We start from the raw sequence: 18,358 nt of genomic DNA, 5'->3' as shown, positions 1-18,358 counted from the left end.
GAGAAAGGAAAGAACAGATTGATGTACTCATTGCGTTACGCGGCATGGCCAAAAGACCAGCGTTGCTCTCGCAACGAGTCAAATCGGACAACCTGACGAAGCCAATTAAAAGAAGACGAAACCATTTAAAAAGAAGGCAAGTCAGGGAGTCAATAAGAAAAGAAGGAGACGAGCGAAAGAGAAGAAAATCTTGGTCTATAACACCTATAGAACCACCAGCTAGAAGAGAAAGTAGAAGGTCTTCATCTGTCTTGAAGCAAAAGAAGGGATGAGAAAAGACACCACCTGAGGTACTACGGAAAACCCACAAGATACTTAGTTTGCAAAACTTAGGCGAGAGGGAACTTTTCCGGAAACAAGAAGGGTGGGTGGGTGGGAAAGAAGAAAAATAGAGCCTATTTTCACGTTTTCAAATAGTTTAGAGGAACAAAATAGATTTCTAGACTAAACTTCGACCAAAAGAAGCCAGGGAATCCTAGAGTCAGTTTAGCTTTGATAACAAGTTGTAAGACCCCGGGACCGGAATTATGCAATTTAGCCCCAAATTGCTAATCTTTACATAATTCAAGTCTTAGGTTCTTAATGTACGATAAACACTTCAATACATACATGCATTAATGTGCTCATCGCAGAGTTTTGCAACATGAATATCATTACTAAAACTCTACAGAAGAGAGTAATTACAAACCTCATACAAGGAGCAGAATAACAATTATTACAAAAAGAGGACACATGTCCTAACATTACATCATTACATCAGCGGAAGTCGAATTATGCCCGAGTACGGACAAGAATATAGCATGGCCTGAAGAGGTTGGAAGCTGGAAGGAAACCCGCCACGAGTCTCAGAACCCTGATCTGGATCTCCTGGCTAAACATCGAATCCAACGTCGTGCTCCACGAAGAAGCTAGCGGCTCACCTGCTCTGCTGGAACCTCTAAAGAAAACAACGTTGCAAAGCAACCGAGTACAAAGTACTCGCAAGACTTATGGGGAGAACTAAACTAAATATGCAACAAGTCTGAAAGGATGGTTAAATATGGTGAGATTATGCGGCAGCATTAATATCTGGAGAGACACTCTAATAACAACGTCTAATGAGAGGAAGAGAAGCGTCTACCAAGGTGTAAGGTGATTAACCTATTTACTAAACACCAAACAACACAATCCTCATATCACCCCCTCAACACCCTGTGAGGAAACAATCCAAAGGACACTCACACTTAAGCTGTTTTAAGCATATCTATGATTAAGGCTAATTACTACTCAAGTTTATGAGATTCAGTTGATTAAACTGATTAAGTTCTCTATGATCAAGTAATGACCAACCAAGTCGTCCATAACCGCGGACACGACTTTTCGAAAGATTTATCCCTGCAGGGTGCACCAATTTACCCGTACACGTTCGACCAACCCACGAATACCAAGCGTGCTCACACTCAAATGTGCGCTGGCTGGATTGAGCGACACGACGTTTCCAAGTTTCACAACTAGTCCAGGTGGACCACCCAACTAAGTCTATCCGAAACGAGAGCCCGGCCGAAGCGTCGTACGGACTCAAGAGTTGCGAGGACAGCTGGTAGCGGTTCAGAGCCCGCAGGATGACCACTCCAGACTAGTGCTGCAATCCTATATGAATGCAAAGTCACCAACAAGTCTCCAACACAACACCAGTGTACATGCGATATGCCAATGGAACGCCCGAACTATGTGGCCCCTGGAAGAGCTGAGGATCAAGTACTAAGTCGAGGGGGACATGTGACATGGTAATAGGACAAGTAACAAGACAAAGACATTTGAGTAGAGCTGGCTAAAAAGCTATGCAATCCTAGAGGCATCGTGACAAGACTGAGAACGTAACTTAGTGCAAGAATGAGAGAGAGGCATTGGGTATAAACAACATGGTCAAGGAAGGGCTGCTTGCCTGGAGTACTCAATTGCTCGGAATTGAGCAAGAATACTGGAAGAAGAACAAGCGTAGTCGTCGTCGGAACCGAAGACTAGCGAGGAAGAAGCAAATACACCACATAAAAGGAAAGTATAAGCATACACGATACACATGGTAATTAATATGCGCAATCAAAGAATGATGCGTGACATAGGGATGATGCATGACATATTAAGGACTCCAAAAGTAAATCTGATATAACACTACCAAGTTAAATGGAGTCCGAATACTCTACACATAGCATTTATACAACTCCATATGCAAGGAATAGAGTTCAATGGATTAACTATGCACAACAATATTATAATTGTATTATCATGCATGAGAATGACATGGATAGATGCGATGCATGCTTTAAAACAAAAACAACACAAAGATCCGACTAGGTCGGGACTGCACATACCAACGACAACAAGGTACCTGCAACTATCGATACTATCGATACAATCACGGGCATCTCATACAACACATGGATGTCATCGATCGCAACCTACGGGTCTACGCCGAAGAATGGTCGGTTCACGGGACGGTCGCTCGTTATACCTTGGACACGTGCGGCGTCGCGATGTAGAGGAAGTAGTCGATGTATATCGAGGTAGTCGTACACGTAGTCGTCGTAGTCGAGTAGACGATGTAGTCATTCATCTGTCGTGGTCGTAGTTGTTCATGGCTCCGTCTCCGGGGTTCTAGGCGATTCGACGAAGTGCGGCAGCAGCAACACGTGGACGCAGCAGCGAGACGACTCGACACGGAGCGATGACAAGCGAACAGCAGCACACAGCAAGGAAACGGAGGCGATGATCAGCAGGGCCCAAACGTCAGGCAGCAATTTCAGGAAAAAGAAAGAAAAACAACAAGGGAAAGAGGGCACGGGCCTGCTTGTCTTGGGCCTGCGGGCTGGAGAAGATGGGCCAAGGAGGAAGGAGCTGCTTCGGGCCTGCGGTTGGTGGCACCCGACGGCGAGCAGCAGGCGAGGGCAGCGCAGGGGAGATGGAGGCGCTCGGAAGAGGGAGGCGGAGCGGCCGGCGAGGTGGTTGCGGATGACGGGGAGAGGCGGCATGGCGCGCGCGGGCAGGTGGTCGCCGGCGGGGTGGAGAGGCGCGGGCAAGACGGCTGGACGGGCGGCGAGCGTGGAGGCGGAGCAGGGAGCAAGGCAGGCGGCGCTCGGTGGAAGGGGAGGCGCCATTGGAGGCAACGGCAGCGGGCGACGGGAAGCGGGAGCTCGGGCGAGCGGCAGGTGGTGGCGCGTGTGGGGCTCGCAGCACGAGCAGCAGCCGGGAGAGAGAGGGTGCGGGGAGAGGAGGGCGCGCGGCGAGGCGGAGAGGCGCGGGGAGCAAGGGCGACCGGCCATGGGAGGAGGCAGCGGGGAGATCGAGCCAGGGAAGCTGGCTTCGGGAGGAAGAAGAAAAGAGGAAGAAGAAGAGATGCTGGCAGCGGCGGCTTGGAGGAAAAAGGGGAGAAAGAAAAGAAAAAGAAAAGGGAGAGGGGATTAAAAAGGTAGGGTTAGGGTTTAGCTTAATGGGCTCGCTTTACACCCAACAAAAGTCTCAAACCAAAATACAGATTTTGCAAGATTAGTTTTCACAATAAAAATAAGAGACGAGAGCGAGGTCTAATTAAATCCGGATTTATTTTGTCAAACCAAATTAGATCTTCTACAAAAAATATTTTAGGCTTTAGCAAACACACGAAAAAGGCAAGCACATGAAACAACAGATTTATGCAAATGAATATGGTTTCATGTGACATGATGCTAATGACATGGCAATATATCGATGATGACATGAGCATGACAAGATGATGACAACAATTTAATTACAAAACAGTCCAAAAGGGTTTAAAAGGAAAAGGGTTGGTCTCGGGCTGTTACAATGCGCTCTTGATGACGAAGAATGCGATGATTATCTTGCTCAACCTTGTACATCTTTGTGGTGACCCAGAATCATAGGGGTCCGAATCTCTGTGTATTCTGTACTAGTCCCTGGATCAATAGCTAGTACACACAGTTCCAAGATGAATATCACAACTCACATCTTTATTACATCGTTTGCAACAAACAGAATCCAGAGTATTAACTTATTACAAGCGGAAGATCGAAATAGCAAATAAAATAGAGTCCACCAATGCCACAGGCTTATTGTGTGTAGACTCGCGACCCTGCGTAGTATGATCCCTCATCAAGCGTCATTCTCTGCACATGATACGTGCAGGTCAGTACATTGAATGTACTTGTAAGTTACACCTGTGATGTTAGGAGAAATGCAAATATATGCTTAAGGGTAGTTCCTAGTTAGGCTTTTATGGTTCCTTTTGCAAAGACAGCATGTTTGGATTTTTGAATTATTCATAATACATTTTCCTTTGAAAACTCTACCTCTACAATTTTCTAAAATATAGTTTTGGAAATGTAAGTATGGTCATCTGTGGATACTGCTCCACTGACCTAGCTATGCACTTTGGGTCATGCCGCTGACACTCACATAGCATCCCTTTCTTCCCGAGACCCATTCTGTGGATGCGGCTCCATCGGGTCAAAACAGTTTTTGGGTTTTTGAAAACAAAACTAGAAGATCTCCTCTTATCCAGACTTAGTAGCTCAAAATTCGCCCGTAACCAGGGGCATGGCTAATCGATTAGGTTAACACTCTCTAGAGGTTTGTACACTTTCCTCACTTGACACAATCAGTCGAAGGTGTTGCCTGACGACAAGCGTGCGCAACAGGTAAAAATTGTGACGAAGTCTTTCACTAGTGGCCCCCTATACTTAAACCTCGCACCGCCCGCCCCCTATGGACACATTGGCCCCTTTCCGGATGACGGTACCAAAGCAAGGGTTTCCCGCTAGCTACTCAACTAAGCCATAGCCCATAATAGCAAGTGGTTGTACGATAAGCTTTTGGGTGCATGGAAAAGACTTGAACTTTCTGGCACTGGACGTCGGTCCCCACAAAATTCCTGAGTCTGCACCCATTATGGGGTTACATCTCTTGTAGACAACCACATATGGTCAGAAACATACCACTCCGTACAGTTAAAAACATTTTTTGTTTTATTTCGAAAACATTTTTCAAAAACATACTCGCTCTTGCCGAGCTCTTAATACTTTTGAAGATAGTTTTGTACCCTCCCGATACAATAATATAGCGAGCATTTGCAAATAACATAGATTACAACCTAGGGTAATTGGTGGCATGACAATAGACCTATAAGCACTCTACTACGACTATAACTAAACAAGTTGCAAACGCATTTTAAACATACTTCATAAGTAAATAATCCTACACATGCATCTCTGCACATGGTAAATCAAAATAGCATAAGCAAAAATATAGGTGTCTACATGTTCAAAAGTGTAACTTGCCTGATCCCGAGTAGTCGAAGTGGTCAGACGTCGCCTGCCACTCCTCACAATCGCACTCCGGATAATCTAGCGCCAAGAACGAATATAATAAACAACAGTTCGAACAAAACTCCAACAACTCCAAATGAAGACCCAATGGCAACCAAAAGAACAATAATAAAAATTCTTCCTAAACAGTACATAATTACTGTTAGTTAAGTCCTAGGTAAGGATCTAGAAGCTGGAGTGATGATTTGGACAGAATGGAGTTTGAAACAGAAAGATTTGACAGGCTGTGTGCTGTAACAGATAGAGTTTCTAATTGAGATTGCACTAATGACAACGTAGCATATAACATGTGGGAAGTGTACTAATGTTTAGATGGTAATCCAAACTTCACAGAACAGAAAGATTCGTCCACTTTGGTTCTGCGAAACAAAAGCTACAGACTCGGGAAAACAGCTAATCAATAACAGCGTCCTGGGAATACTAGTTTTAATCGACAACGCACTAGCAAACTAGATTATGTGCAAGAAGCATCCTAATGTGTCGTGTGTGTTACCTATACTTTGAATTACAGAAATATTCAACTCACTAGGATCTACAGCAAGATTCATATTAAACGGAACTACGGACTGAACTAATGAACTTCTGAAGTAAGGCTTCTCTAAGACAGTGCACAGTAGGTGACTACAAACGAATAAGGATCTAATCGATAGAGACCTAATAAGATGAAACCTGGAGGGTAACTACATCTATGCAAAGGCGTTGGATTAATCTGAAATGGTGTGGTGAGAGAAAAACTATGAACAGAACAAGTCCCCTATGTTTTAACAGGATTGCAAAAGATTCAACTTTCTGACGTCGATCCAATAGTGAAGATGAACTTTCTAAGGTTTACCACAACAGCCAAAAGATAGTTCTAGATGTGCTCTACGCAGAATGGGAAACCATGGTTCGATAGGTTCTATGGTTGAACTAGAGACCGCACCTAAAGTGAGATACACAATGAAGAATTTCTCTGCTGTTTAGGAACCGAGTCTGTACCACCAAAAGCTCCTGGAGATGATGGAGTTCGCCGGGGATGAATGTGAAACGTCGAGGAAGTAGTCGATGGAGTGGTTGACGAATGTAGAGACTTCCGGTGATCTTCCTACGGGCGGCGTCGATCTCTTCAACGGTGGCAGCGGCGGTTCGTCGTCGTCGTCGTATTCCGGTCGTCGTACGGGCGGCAGAGCTCGAATTCGAGCTCCCAACTCGAATCCGCACGGGGACGGGAGGGGGGAAGTGGTGCATGGCTGGAGGGGGTCGAGGGGTCCTATTTATACGTCAAGGGAGGGCCCGGGCAAGGCTGAGGCGAGCTCGGCCATTAATGGCGTCGGAGTGATGGCGGAGACGAAACGGATCAATGATGGGCGGAATTGATTCAGAACTGAGTGGGAATTAATTAGGAGGCTTCAGTTTGGGATTTAGACCAACAAGTCGATTGGAATCGCAAGGGAAATCGCCGGCGGCAGTGGCGTTCATCTCCCTCTGTTCGTGTTCTGTACGTGCGAGAGGAAGACGAAGCCTCTGGCTGGGCTGTTCGGCAGGGAATGGGCCAGGAGGAGTGCGGCCCATAGGAAAAAGAAAAAGAAAGAAAGAGAAAAAAAATAGAGATAAGACAGGCTGGGCTGCAGCTAGGATCAAAATGGGCTTCGGCCCAGACGTGGGTTTATGTATTTTAACCCTTTTCCTAATTACATAAATCATAGGAATTCAAATATGGTCTTTAAATATACCTCATGAACTCCAAATAAAACCAGAATTTCATTTCTAACACAAAATAAGCCTGAGTAAGCCAAAATAAATATTTCCAACTTTAATATTTGGGAAAGTCATGTTATCCCCAATCTCAATAATCACCAAGCGTTGGAAAATAGTTAATTGGCATCAAAATTTCAAATAAGACCAAAATGATATGCAGGTGACACGAAAAGAATGATAACATCCAAATTGAAAAAAAATCAGGATGTTACAATCTTCCTCTCATTTAATTGTTGCATGCAAAATATCTTCCTTAGCATGCCCTTCCATCCACCTTGCTTGCTAGAACCACGAGTGACAGAGGAGGATGCCAAACCCAAATCTGAAGGAACATCCTCATCCTCCTCAACTTCAACCGGGGCTTGAAAGTTATTAGGAGGCGGTGGAAGGTGTCTCTTCTTCTTCAGCTGTTTGGAGGGATGATCCACAAACACCACATTGTGCATAAGAGGTGCCTTGGCAAGAATGAGCTTCATGATGTACGGAGCATAGGGAAGCACTCTCTTGTGGAGAATCACCAAATGAAGTTCATGCTACAAATAATCCATCACATCCAACGGTGTATCTCCATTCTTCCTCCTATGGGTTTCCAACATGAGATTGACACCCAAACCATGAATCTCATCAAAGTTACCCGTCTTGCATGCAATGGTTTCTCTGTAAATGTGTTGCAAGATGTCATAAGTGGGCTTCAGAAACTTGGTTCCTCCAAGCGTAACTCTTTCTTCCATGAAGAGTGGCTTCAACACCTTCTTGCCAGCAGCATCATTGTCATGAGAGCGAAAGCCAGAAGGGGTGCAGTGTCAAGCATTCTCATAACCAAGGAGGCCTGCAAACTCAGCCCATGTGGCAGTGCAAAAGTGGCTCCTTGACATCCATGAAACTCTACGAATGTTCTGCTCATCAAGATCTTCTTGGAAAACCGTGGCACAAAACTAAGCCACAAGGTATTCATCATAAGGTTGGTTGAAGGTCATGATAAGAAACAAGTTGAGCTTCTCACAAATAGACAGTGCTTCCCCAAAATACTTCTTTTCGGCTTGCATAGCTTCAACATTGATAGAGCATTGAGAAACACATTTGGTCTTGGGAGGCAATAGATCTCTTCAAAGATACAAATCTGAAAGTTGGTATGGAAAAGATGATTGTTATCCTTGAGATCTGAATCCGGGTCCTTCATATAAGGATTAGTGAACCTCTCCGCCGAAAAGACATGCTCAGGCCAATGCTTAATAGGAAATCTGGGTTGTGCTTTGGAAGTGGACTTTCAGCGAGAGGACTTGGGCTTGGTGAGGTCCAGCTGCTCACGCTCTCGCTCTTTCATCACAATCTCTTCCCTCTTCTTAGTTGAGAAATTCTTGGGAGAGGGAGGGATGATCGGATCCTTGCCTTTGTCTTGACGAGAACTAGTAGCCCCTGTGAAACTGTGAAACAGAAAAAGATACGAGGGAAAATAGGTAAGCGCTCAGGATTGTAGACACAAAGAATCGATCAATTGGAGCCGAGGCTGTACAGAAAGATTGTTCAGGAACCGGAAGTTCCGCCCGACCGGATGTTCCGGTCGCGACCGGCACTTCCGGGGTCCCGCAGAAACGGGACGAACCCTAACTTTCAATCCCTCAACAATCTAGCCATACAAACTCAAATCCAACTAGCCTAGTCCTTGCATTCTACACAGCAATGGAATTCCACCAAGAAATTTGCTCTAATTTCTCACATTCATCCAAGGATTCAAACAAACCCTAGAAGGAGAGAAAAGAGGAATTACTTGATTTCACCATGGTGGAGATCGAAGAGAATTGCGTTCTTGTTGCAGATCTGAAGAAAGGAACCGGATGTTCCGATTGAATCCAAGGAAAAAGGGGCGTCCTTGGTGCTAGGGTTTGAGGAGAACAAGAGAGATGGATGGGGTCGGGCTGGAGTGGAGGGGAAAACCCCCCACCCGGTCGGCCCCCTTTACTTAACAGAAAACTCCCCGACTGGAAGTTCCAGCGGACACGCGGAACATCCGGCTGACCGGAAGTTCCGCCCAAAAGCTGGAAGCCGGAAGTGTTTGAACTTTTGAGCATATATAATAGATTGTTTTTAGATAAGATGGCTTGGGTTAGATCACACAAAGTTGGAATTATATTATGGCATTATACACTCAATTTGCAAGAAGCAAATTCAAAATACCAAATATGAGTGCATTTCCATAGATACATAATGTTTCATATTTGACTATATAAAGATTTGCAATGAATGAAAAGAACCAACCTCACAAAAATGAGGGTGGTGGCCTAGGCCACCATATTTGAGTATGCATGAGCTTGACACCGCGAATATAGTTCTTGGGCTCAAGACTCAAAACTCACATTGAAGCTCAATGTATAAAATTAATGTTAGCATAATAAGAGTAGCATTTCCCATGAATTGAGCTATGCTCCCCCTACATCCATGCGCACAACCAAACTAGACAAATGTTAACCGTGGGTACGGGTGCAAGTTCATCAAGCCACAACACTAGAATCTAGGATATTTAGCTCATGCCTTAAGTCCCTAAATCTTGCTTCATCAAGTGGCTTCGTGAAAATATCCACTAGTTGCTTACCGGTGGCAACATAAGAGAGATCAATATCACCACGGGCCACATGCTCTCAAATGAAATGATGACGAATCTCAATAAAAGAGGTTGTGGGTTGCACGGGGTTGTGGGTTATGTTGATTGCACTCTCGTTGTCACATAAAAGAGGCACACTTTCACAAGTGATTCCATAGTTCAACAATGTTTGCCTCATCCATAATAATTATGCACAACAACTTGCGGCGGCTATATACTCGGCTTCCGTCGTGGAGAGAGACACACAATTTTGCTTCTTAGAAGACCAACTCACCAAAAACCTACCAAGAAATTGGCACGTCCCGGAAGTTGACTTCCTATCCACTTTATCTCCCGCCCAATCCGAATCCGAATATCCCTTGAGCTTGAAACTTGATCCTTTAGGATACCGTAAGCCAAAGTTTGGGGTATGAATCAAATATCTAAAGATTCTTTTGACCGCCACTAAGTGGCATTCTTTTGGTGCGGATTGATATCTTGCACAAATAACCACACTCAACATAATATCCGGTCTAGATGCAAAAAGGTAAAGCAAAGAACCAATCATAGAACGATATACCTTTTGATCCACATCTTTACCATTGGGATCGAGATCAAGAGAGCATGATGTAGGCATTGGGGTCTTGGCACTCTTGGCATCATGCATTTTGAATCTCTTTAGCATGTCTTGGATGCATTTGGCTTGATTAATAAAGATTCCTTGTCTCAATTGCTTGATTTCAAATCCAAGGAAGAACTTCAATTTACCCATCATAGACATCTCAAACTTTTCGGTCATTAGCTTAGCAAATTGATCAATGAACACACCATTAGTAGAACCAAATATGATGTCATCAACATATAGTTGGCATATAAACAAATCACCACCAACCATCTTAGTAAAAAGAGTGGGGTCAATCACCCCAATTTCAAAGCCACGATCCACTAGTAGCTCCTTTAGGTGCTCATACCAAGCTCGAGGTGCTTGTTTGAGACCATAAAGGGCTTTATCAAGTTTGTACACGTGGTTAGGAAATTGAGGGTCCTCAAACCCCGGTGGTTGTTTTACATATACCAACTCATTTAGTGGACCATTTAGAAATGCACTTTTCACATCCATTTGTTGCAAAGTAATGTTATGATGCGATGCATATGCAAGCAAGATACGAATAGATTCAAGGTGAGTAACGGGAGAGAAAGTTTCACCATAGTCAATACCCTCGACTTGGGAGAAACCTTGAGCCACCAATTTTGCCTTGTTCCTTGTCACTTGTCCAAGTGCATCTTGCTTATTCTTGAATATCCATTTGGTGCCAATGACGTTCTTGCAATCTTTTGGTCTTTCCACCAATGACTATACTCTATTGCGCTCAAAGTTATTCAACTCTTCATGCATGGCATTAAGCCAATCCGGATCCTCGAGTGCTTCTTGTACCTTTTGGGGCTCAACACAAGAGACAAAAACATGATGTTCACAAAAATTTGCTAATTGTCTACGAGTAGTTACTCCTTTTCTCACACTTCATAGGACATTGTCCAAGGTATGTTCTTGACGTTGAAGTCGTGAGGCAATCTTCATGGCCCGACGTTCCATAGCTTCTTGAGATAAATCTTGAGGCTCAGTGGAAGCTTGAACAACTTGAAGATGTTGATCTTGGACATCATTTGTTGAAGAATTACCAACATCAACATTTGCTTGATCTTGCCCTTGATCAACTTGTTCATCCACATGAGGGACTTGTTATTGTTCTTGGCTAGCTTATGGATCTTGTGAAGATGAGGGCTCCACTTGTGTAGAGCATTGTCCTTCTCCTTCTTCCATACGGGGATCCTCAACGGGCATAATTTGACCTATGCCCATTCTTCATATGGCTTGGGGAGGAATTTCATCATCTACATCCACAACATCAACTTGCCCCACATGGGAGCCATTATTCTCATCAAACTCCACGTTACAAGATTCTTCAACACATCCGGTGGATTTGTTGTACACTCTATAAGTGTGGGAGTTTGATGCATAACCAACAAATATGCCCTCATAAGTTTTAGGCTCAAATTTAGATAAACGAACAATTTCTTAAGCATGAAACACTTACAACCGAATACCCGAAAGTACTTGAGGTTGGGCTTGCGTCCCGTGAGAATTTCATAAGGTGTCTTGTTCAATATCTTGCGGAGATAGAGGTGATTAGTAGCATGGCATGCGGTGTTGATTGCTTCGGCCCAAAAGTTGTATGGAGACTTAAACTCCGCCAACATTGTCCTTGCGGCATCCATGAGAGTTCTATTCTTCCTCTCTGCTACACCATTTTGTTGAGGGGTATACGCAGCGGAATATTGTCTTTTGATACCCTCATCACTCAAAAACTCAATCAAGGTGTAATTCTTGAACGCGGAGCCATTATCACTCCTTATAGCCATAATCTTTGCATTGTATTGGCGTTGGGCTTCATTGGCAAAGTCGATGACGGTTTGTTGGGTCTCACTCTTGTGCTTGAAGAAATAATACCCAAGTGTACCTAGAATAGTCATCAACAATAACCAAACAATATTTCTTACTACCAAGACTATCATATGTAGGAGGACCGAAAAGATCCAAATGAAGGAGCTCCAAAGGCCTTGTAGAAGTGATAATAGTCTTGTGGTGATGTGCCCTCTCATGTAACTTCACTTCAATACAAGCACTACACACACATTCTTTATTAAATGAAACATTGGTTAGTCCTAGCACATGCTCATCTTTGAGGAGACTTTGCAAAGATCTCATATTGACATGGGCTAGACGGCGACGCCATAGCCAACCCACATCAACTTTAACCATTAGACATGTTTCTTCTCTAGTGGGTTTCATACCAAAATCTACCACATAGAGACCATTTTCCACATATCCAACAAAGGCTACTTTAAGAGTCTTGCTCCACAAAAGTGTTACACTAGTTGTGCCAAAGAAGAAATAAAAACCCATATGTGCAAGTTGAAGTACCGAAAGTAAATTGTATGAAAGGGACTCAACAAGCATGACATTCTCAATGGATGTATTCGGAGAGATGACAACCTTGCCTAGTTCCAATACCGTTGATTGTGAAGAATCTCCAAATGTAAATTGCTTGGACCTTGATGTACTCATTTTGGCGTCCACCAGCAATTCTTTGCTCCCGGTCATATGATTAATGCATCCACTATCCACTATCCATGAAGATCCACCGGAAGCAACCTCCTACAAGTTTAATCCTTGGTTTTAGGTACCCATCTTTGAATGGGTCCTTTAGCGTTAGCAACAAGGGTCTTAGGAACCGAAATAGACCAATGAACATACTCATAAGGAGAACCAACAAATTTGGCATACACACGCCCATCATTAGTACAACAAAGAACATATGAGGGATTGAAATCCCCAGCACTATTATCATAAGTAGCCTTGCCACCCTTCTTGTTCTTTGGCTTCTCCTTGGCCGCCTCCCCTTCCTTCACAAAATAAACATTAGTGTGGGGAGGAGCCTTGGCCTTCTTCTTGTTGTTGCTCTTCTCATTGGGGTTATACCCTGTTGGAGCACGGGTCTCCGGCACCAGAGATGCCGAGCACCCCCCTTTTTGGTTCGGTGGAGGGCGAGGCGATCGCTTCGGCGATCGCCGGCGTGACGATAGACACGAAGTGTAGACACATGAATTTACCCAGGTTCGGGCCACCCGGAGGTGTAACACCCTACGTCCTGCTTTTTGTTGTATTCAAGATTACGTATGTGGCTTACAAAGTGTCCCGAGAGTTCCCGGGGAGCTACTCGGCAATGGCTCTAACTAGGGCTCAAACTAAGACGGATCGGAACCCTTTGACCGGTGGCATCGGTCCTCCTTTTATAGACAAGGGGATACCACAGGTGCCAGTGCATGCAGCATGACACGTTTCCTAGACGCGTGTCACAGCCACATGAAAAATACTCCCGCTGATCCACGTTGGATGCCAGGCAGCGACCGATCCACTGTACACGGTAGAAAAAATGCTTCGTAGAGTAGTCGACCTAGCCTTGCTCAGCACGCCTAGGCCTGCTAATAAGACTCCTGTCGGTGCATTAAATGCACTGCGCCCGCCGTCTTGTCCTGTCTTCACTGTTCTGCAGGCCCCGCCTGCATGCCCGAGTGTGGGTTGCTGGGGTGCCCCTTCCCGGCTAGCGCACCCGGCTAGTTGCCGGGAGGCGTTTCTTCCGCTTCCCAGGACCGGGTTCCTGGGGGCTTCTTATATCCTGGCCCTTAGCTTCACATTCACCAAGGACCGTCTCCTTGAGGCAGGCTTCCCGGACTCATTGTTTCCCGGAAGGCCTTCCTGACGGGGTTTCGTCACTGGCGACCCACGCGTCCCGTATCAGTGGGACCCCGTGGGCCACTGGTACGACAGTAGCCCCCGGGCATGGGCCGACAACCTTGAAGCTCCCAGCAAGTGCTATCCTCGGTCGCTTGCTGGGCTACGCCCTATCCGACACGTGGGTCCCAAGGGGAGTACCCTGGCACCCGGCCTTGCGGGCCGCATTTACAGTTCCACTCCTCCGAGCGAAACGGTCGGGCGCACGATTTCGTACCTTATCCCCCTTAATCACCAGAGAGTTAAGGCCACGTCGCGCACCCCCCTCTTAACCTCTGATTCTTTAGGGCACTTTACTGCCGATCGTGGGGGTGTCCGTTGCAGCCCGCCAACCCCGATAAATACCCAAGGCTGGCGGCGGTCACTCCCCATTGCCTCTTGCTCCTGCCATTGCCTCCTCCCAAGCTCTCTGCGCCCCAACTCCAACCAAATCACCTCCCCACCTCCGCCGATGTCTTGCAAGGGCCAGAACCGTCCCAAGGGGAGCACCAGCGAAGGGGAAAAGCGCGAGAAGGTCAGCAAGAAGGAGCTGTCAGATTGAGCCCGGAAGGATTAGGAAATGCGGACTAAGTTCGCCTTCTTCCCACCTAGGTACAATGGCGAGGGGGTAGACAAGCTGGTCTTGGCGCTTGTCACCAAGCACAACGAGTACGGGCCCACACGGATTCTCCCCGTTGGCGCGGAGCGCGACCCGCAGTACTTCCGGATCTTCGGGAGATTCATCCTTGCCGGGTTCGTGCCGCCGCACTCTTTTTTCCTTTGAGCCATCATGGAGACCTACGGGCTCATCATGGCGCAACTTCACCCCACGTCGTTCTTCACATTGGCTGTCTTCCAACACCTTTGTGAAGCGTTCGTGGGGGTGATGCCATCGGTGGCTCTATTTCGCCACTACTACTACCTGAGGGTGGAGAAGAAGGCTCCCCTAGCCTTGGGAGTGGTGTTCCGGTTCCGCGACAGGATCAAGTCGGGGTTCATCCAGCTGGGGAAGAAGAAGATTGAGCATGAGTGGCGCCGCGACTGGTGTGCTAGGTGCGCACCGACGAGCTCCAGGAGTTCCACGAGGAGCCCCTCGGGCTCCCGAAGGGCTCTGACGACTGGACGCTCCGCGACCAAAAGGATGAGGAGCTGGCCCCAATCTGTGCCAAGATCAAGGCGCTCCGTGAGGCTGGGCTCACGGACACGGATGTGGCGCGCCCCTTCATCGGGAGGAGCGTGGCTCCTCTGCAGCGGCGCTCACATCTGGCGTGGATGAACACCGAGTCCCGCGACCGGACCCGGCTGCAGCGCACAGACCTCCTCCTGGAGGAAGTGCAATTCTGGGTGAAGGGCATCACCAGCGAGGATGAAGCCTACCGGCTGCCCAGCTTGGAGCGCACCCGCTCCACGCCGGGATCCCGAACCCGGGAGCCCAGGTTCTCCCACTATGTGACGAGTGGGGGATCGTGGAGGACCCCTCGGCGCAACCCTCCCCCCCCCCCCCCCCCCCCCGCAGCCCAGGCCCCGCAGGGGCCAGGAGCCGGCTGCCGACTCAAGGAAGGGGTGCCAAGGCCAGGCCTCAGCCAGGCTAGAGGACTCGAACTCCGATGACTCCTCGCTGGACGACGGCGATGAAGATGACAACGACGCTCCCCCGGCAGCCAACGGGGTTGCGCCAGAGAAGGACGACAAGGAAGACGACGTCCCCTGGGCGGAGTGGGCGAGCAAGCAGGAGGCCAGCCCGCAGCCTCAGGAGCCTCATGGCGACGTGGAGGCTTGGGCCTCTGGCGGCATCGATGCGGCTGCCACAGCCACCCCGACTACCCTGGCGGCTCCGCCAGTCCTACCCGCACGGAGCGGCCCGGCGGCGAGGAGCATCCTGGCGTACAGGGTGCTCAAGCTCAAACGGCGGGGTGAGCTCAACGTTGTCCAGAACACTTTCGATTTCGTGAATTTCTTGCATGCCTGACTAACTTGTTTTTGCGTTTTCCAGTTCTTCGAGGAAGAGGGGGCAGACCAGCACGTCGCCGGCAGCCCCGACCAAGAAGCCCCGCCTGGCATTGGGCGGTGGCGACAGAGATGCCGCTGACGCGGCTATTGTGACGGCGGCATCTGCCGCTGGGGACTCGAGGGTCCCCGATTCGAGTTCGCAGGGCACCGGCCCGGCGGCAGGTACGTGCGAGTTTCAACATTTCTTTTACCCATCCGCGCCATCTCCCATACTTGATGTAGGTGCTTTTCGTGCAGTTGCCGGGGATGTTCCGGCTGCTCCCGCGCCCACCGAGGTGCGGGTAATCGACCTCACCGGCGAGGTCGACGATGATGCTCCAGCGGAGATTGCCTCCGTCGGAGCCCTTCAACAATCGGCCACGGTGCCTGCCAGGGTTGTGACTGCTGCCGTAGGCAATGCCACGCAGGGGGCGCCATCTGTGGCAGGTGACACGAAGCAGGCGGTAGTGCTCTGGAGAAGCCCCCGAGCCCCCAGCCCACCCCTTTGGACGGGCAAGGAGCAGCAGGGCTTGGCCAGGCCGGGGGGGTGTCATCAAATCCCGACGCGCCCTCGGGATCACAGACGGTTGCGGCGGGGTCCTCCTCCTCCGCTGGAGCCGCCTTCAGCCCGGGAGCAGGGGAGCTCGCCGGGCGGACATGGGGTCGGATTACTTTCGACCCCAGCGTGTTCCAGCAGGGACACCAAGTGATCGACAACATCCAGCAGCAGCGGCGGATGTTCGTCGATTTCTTCAACAACGCGTAGCAGCACCACGCCTGCATGGTAGCGGAACTGGGTGCAGCACGACGGAAGACGGAGGAGCAGCGCACCGAGCTGCAGCGGCTCCGAGAGGAGCTCCAGCAGGCGCGGCAAGCCGGGGCAATGCCTGCTTTGCAAGGGGTGCCGGAGGCTGAAGTCCTCCAGCAGCTGTGGGATCTCCAGCAAGAGCTCCAGCGGGAGCTCGAGCTGGTGAAGGCCACACACGCCAAGAGCAAGGAGGAGCACGAGGCGGCTCTGGACTCGTTCCAGGGGCGGCTCTGGACTCGTTCCAGGGGCGTCTCTGGGAGAAGACGGATTTACTGTCCAACTACTCACTGGAGATCCAGCGCCTCCGCGACGAGGTCGGAGAGTTGGAGACGGCGGCTGCAACAGCAGCCGAAGCCTCAGCGTGCCGGGAGAAGGAGCTGCAGGACCAGGCTCGCTCCCGAGAGCGCGAGCTTGTGGGTGTTGGAGATATGCCCTAGAGGCAATCATGTGATGATGTTATTTCCTATGTATTCATGAATTATTGTTATTGTCCTTGAACATCATCACTGATATGTATCAATAAATACGTGATTTCTTTGTGAGACTATGTATTCTATGATGTTGTTCTAATGGTCCCTGGTCATTGAGGTTATGCAGACACATAACCTAGACTAGCAATGTGAATCAGTATAATGACTATGTTTCACAAGTCCTAGGGCAAGGTGTTGCCGACTGATAGCATGGACTCGACAATGAGATTGTTGAGTCGGACAGACCCGCACTGAGACACAACGAGATGATTGTCATTTGTTAGTCTCAAGTATGATGTATATGCCAGTTCTAGACCTGAGGTCATCGCATGAGCTTGGGATGTGAATCGGCCTACTTAGGGGTTGCCAAACGCTACTCCGTAACTGGGTGGTTATAAAGGTAGCTTTTGGGTTTGCTGAGAAGCATACTGCGAGTCCTGATTGATCAAGATGGGATTTGCCCCTCCTATTCGGAGAGATATCTCTGGGCCCTCTCGAGTGATTAGATTCGGAAAGCATGGCCATGCGACTTGGGTTAAGTGTTAACCCATTCGGGAATCTGTATCACAGGAATGAGAAGAGAGTCGAGCTATCCACAAGGATGACAAGCACTCGCCTTGAGCTCGACACACATATCGTGAGGCAAAAGGAATGTTGCATATGACACATTGTATGGTTCGTCAATATACCTTGTGGTCACTCAGGAGTTGGCACGTGCTGCTAGGCGCCGCTACCAACTATCTACTTGAGTCGGTCCCAGTGGACGAGTAAGGTGTTACTCGGGCCCGCAGTCCGAGCTCGTAGTCGTGTCCGACTGACCGCGAACCTGAAGGGTCACACGCTTAAGGGGTGGGGACCGAGTTGGATCGGATCCAACTCGTATCGGGCTTAGACTCCTAACGGGTCTCAAGTGTTGAGCCCACAAGGGACGTCTATATAAGTGGAGAAGACCAACCCGGCTAGGGTTACACCAGTCCAGACGCGAGTTATACTCGGCCGTCACACCTCCACGCCCAAAACCTTGTGATCGGATCTAGCAGTCCGCCGCACGGAGTTCCTCCCTATACGTGTGGATACCTCGGAGGC

General features: G+C 48.3%; 1 long non-coding RNA gene across 1 annotated transcript; it reads right to left on the bottom strand.

Moving 5' to 3' along the window:
• Positions 1-1,654: 1,654 nt before the first annotated feature.
• Positions 1,655-3,404, bottom strand: LOC112269220. The gene is made up of 2 exons (XR_002960727.1): positions 2,492-3,404; positions 1,655-2,000 (listed from the first exon to the last, which is right to left on the bottom strand). It is a non-coding gene; the product is annotated as an uncharacterized LOC112269220 (long non-coding RNA).
• Between the last annotated feature and the right edge of the window lie 14,954 nt (positions 3,405-18,358).

Source organism: Brachypodium distachyon, chromosome 5 (genome assembly GCF_000005505.3).
Source record: "Brachypodium distachyon strain Bd21 chromosome 5, Brachypodium_distachyon_v3.0, whole genome shotgun sequence".
Classification (NCBI taxonomy): Eukaryota; Viridiplantae; Streptophyta; class Magnoliopsida; order Poales; family Poaceae; genus Brachypodium; species Brachypodium distachyon.
The sequence above is the reverse complement of the archived record's forward strand: the minus strand, read 5'-3'. Positions and strand labels throughout refer to the sequence as shown.